Raw genomic sequence first — 3529 nt, 5'->3', positions numbered from 1 at the left:
TTTTTTTTTTTTTTTGGTATGTGTGTGGGAAGGTTCTATTCTATCTGGGGTTTGCTGAGTTTCTTGAATGCATATCTTTTCATCTTTCATATTAGGGACGTTTTCTTCCAGCAAATTTTTGACAATTTTCTTGGTTGCTTTTTTTCTTTTTTCTTTGTCTCTTCCCATTGTAGAATTCCAGTCACATACAAATTGATCCTCTTCATGGTGTCCCAAATTAATCTTAAGCTTTCATTTTTATCTCTTTTTTTCTGATTGTTCCTCCAATATATTGGTTTTAGGAGATTTGTCTTCATTCTTGCTAATTTTGTCTTCCATTGATTCAATTCTACTCCTTTGTCCTTCAGTGTGTAGTCCATTTCTGAAACTTTAGTATTAATCTTTTGGATTTCTATTTGCTGTATCTTTTTTTTTTTTTTTAAATTTCTAATTATTCATTAATTTTGTCAGTTTGTTCTTGTATTGCTGCTTTGAATTCTTCTAGAGATTTGTTTGTGTTTTCCTTTTGTCTGTTGCTTCCTCAAGCTTTCTCTCAGTTTGTTAATTGGATCTAAATATAATTCTTTTGAATTCCTTACCAGGTAATTCCACTAACACTTCTCCCTCTGGAAGATGTCCTGGCCCTATATTTTGCTCCCTTGTTTAAGGCATCATGTTCCGTTGTGTGTGTGTGTGTGTGTGTGATTTGAAGTTGTCTGCTATCTCCAAGACATTGTAGCGTTATTGTATTAATTTGTTGTTTATATGTTGGGTTTACTTCTTTCTGATTTTTTATTATGTTCTGAATTAAAATATCCAGACAACAGAGTGGTTGTGCTATTCTGGTTGCTAATTTGGCAGTACTGGGCCACTCATCACCTGTCTCTGGGCAGATCTAGTAGCAAGTAGTAGTGCTAGCATATGTTTCTGGTCACTGATACTTGCAGACCAGCTGAAAGTAGGCTGGGTAGGTGTTGGCTGCTAATCTGTCATTGGTCCAGTAGTGCTGGCTCTGGTGGTGACACTTGCCCAGTGGGTGGGGTAGCAGGTTTGCTTGGGAATGGTTTGGTAGGGTCACTGGCTTTCAACTACTGGGGAAAGAGGGAGGCAGAGAGAGAGAGAGAGAGAGAGAGAGGCCTGGGAGAAGAATGTTAAGAAGGGAGAGGAGAAAAAAGAAGAAAGGAAAGATAAAGGGAAAAAAAAATGGGGTGGTGGTGCAGGGAAGATGGGAGACCTAAGAGGAAAAAGGCAAGAAAGAAGGAAAGAAAGACAAACAAACAATAACCACAGAAAGCAAGAAACAAGTGGGAAGTGACAGCCACCAAAAGGCTGTAGCAGAAATGTTGGACTCTGTGGGAGGACACACCAATGAATATGGAGGGTCAGGGGCTGCACTACTAAACCTGGAGGTGGTGGAGAAGTAGGGTACTCACTCAGCTGGATCCCCGCCCCCCTATAAAAAAATGGAAAAAGGAAAAGCAGAAATAATGGTGAAGAAGCTGGAGAGAAAAAACAAAGAGAAAAGGGGGAGGGACAAAAGGAAGAAGGAAAGATTGAGAAGAAGGGAAGAAAGAAAAATAAAAAAGAGGAAAAAACCAAAAACGATTGCTGCAAGTGATAACTGCCAAGCACAGCTGCAGCAGGAACACGGAGCTCACCTGAGAGCTCACACCGTCTCCCATGGAGGGGTCAAGGGGTTGCTGCTGACCACAGCAGTGGAGGCAGGAACAAAAAGAAAGAAGACAAAAGAAAAAACAAAACGATAGGGTAAAGAGGGAAAAACAAAAGGAAAACAATGGGGAGAAGCAGAAGGAAGAAAGAAAAAAGGAACAAAGAAAAAAAGCAGCACTATACTATTCCAAGGAGCTCAGATAGCCTAGTGCCTAAGGCATTTTACTGCTAACCAGAAGGCTGGTGGTTCAAATCCACCAGTCACTCCTGGGAAGGAAGGTTGGGCAATCTACTTCCATACTGATATTGCCTTGGAAACCCGAGGAGGGATTGCTATGAGTTGGATACGACTCTATGGCAGTGGGTTTGGTTTTTGTTTTGTTATACTATTCCAAGTGCAGCCACCAAACACACCTGCACCAAATGTACACTTTCAACAGGGAAGGGTTGGGAACAGGTGCTACTAACTTAGTGGACAGTGGGAGAGGGGCTCATGCTCTTTGGGGAAAGATGGAAGAACTAAAAAAGATTAAAAAAAAATGCGGCTCAGCACTGGTAGAGGAGGGAGTTTGACCAGCTTCTCTGTGGGTGGGGCTAGGGAGAGCTGCATTTCTGGCCACTGGGAGGTTGTGCAAGGAAAGGGGTGGGGAATGCATCTCTCTGGTCACCTGATCACCAGTGTGGGTGCTCAGGTGCAGCCCAGGGCAAGTGGAGCTGGTTATTTGGTTCCTGCTCTGATCAGAACGCTGCTTGCAATAATTCAAAATGGCTGTGGCTGGGCTGGTTAGCGGTTTACCACTGCTTCTTCACTATTTTCATTCAGTCTGTTCCTCTCATCAATATTTGATCTATTTTTTTTTATCCTTTTCTTTGAAGCTCTAGGATCCAGGATTATTATCTATAGCTGTTTCCCTTGTTTTCTCGAGTCTTTGTTGTAGAGTGTCTGGGTAGTGTGTCTGCATAGACCACCATCTTGGATCTCAACATGTACATATTATATTTGTTATCTCAAAATATTTGCTTACAAAAATTAGTCAAATGGTTGCCTAATAAAATTTCCCCAGCAAAGTTGTCAAAAGAATAATGTTATTAACTTAGGCAGGAACTCAAACATTGAAACAAAAACCATATCTGAGTATCTGATATATTTTATTTGTTCACATTTATCCTATTTGAGGGTAATACTACTTCATTTGACAGTTTAAAAATCATTCTGTAAACAAAATAGAAAACAGCAGCAACAACTGAAATAAGAACACAGTGTATAATAAAATAAAGGAATGTGCTGAAAGGAATATATTCAGAATAAGCAAAGAATATGTGACAATGACTATGAATTCAACAATAAAAAGAAAAAAAAAATCTTCCCATGTGTGTAAAAAACAAAATCCTAACAGTAGTAAAAAAGAAGCAAAAATTCAAAGTGCAGGTGCGCTAATTTTCATTTCCACATCCATTCAGGAAAAAGATAGAGCATACTATTCTTTTATATAAAGTGACAAGTTCTGTTTTAAAACATTCAGTTACATTATCTTGCAGATTTTTTTTTCAATTTACATTATCTCTACACTGATTGACAGGAAAGATGGTCATACGTGATACATGGTATAATTTCTTGAATCTATGGAGATTACAGAAATGGTAAAGTTTAATGTTTTAATTTTTGCTTTCTTTGCATGAATAAGAAGCTGGAAATCTAGTATCAGAAGTATCAGTACTTTTACTCTTTCAAAAAAACATATTGAACCCTCTCTCATCTTTGCTGCCCCTTTCAGATTCTCTGTAACAAAAGACTATTCATTCTCACTGAATTTTGGTTTCTTAAAATGAAGAATTGGTCTGATCTTTTTCCAATATAACCAAACAGAAGTGCTATTCT

Source organism: Orycteropus afer, unplaced genomic scaffold, assembly GCF_000298275.1.
Source record: "Orycteropus afer afer isolate SDZICR_OR568_19922 unplaced genomic scaffold, OryAfe1.0 scaffold00076, whole genome shotgun sequence".
NCBI lineage: Eukaryota > Metazoa > Chordata > Mammalia > Tubulidentata > Orycteropodidae > Orycteropus > Orycteropus afer.
Note: the sequence above shows the minus strand (reverse complement) of the source record.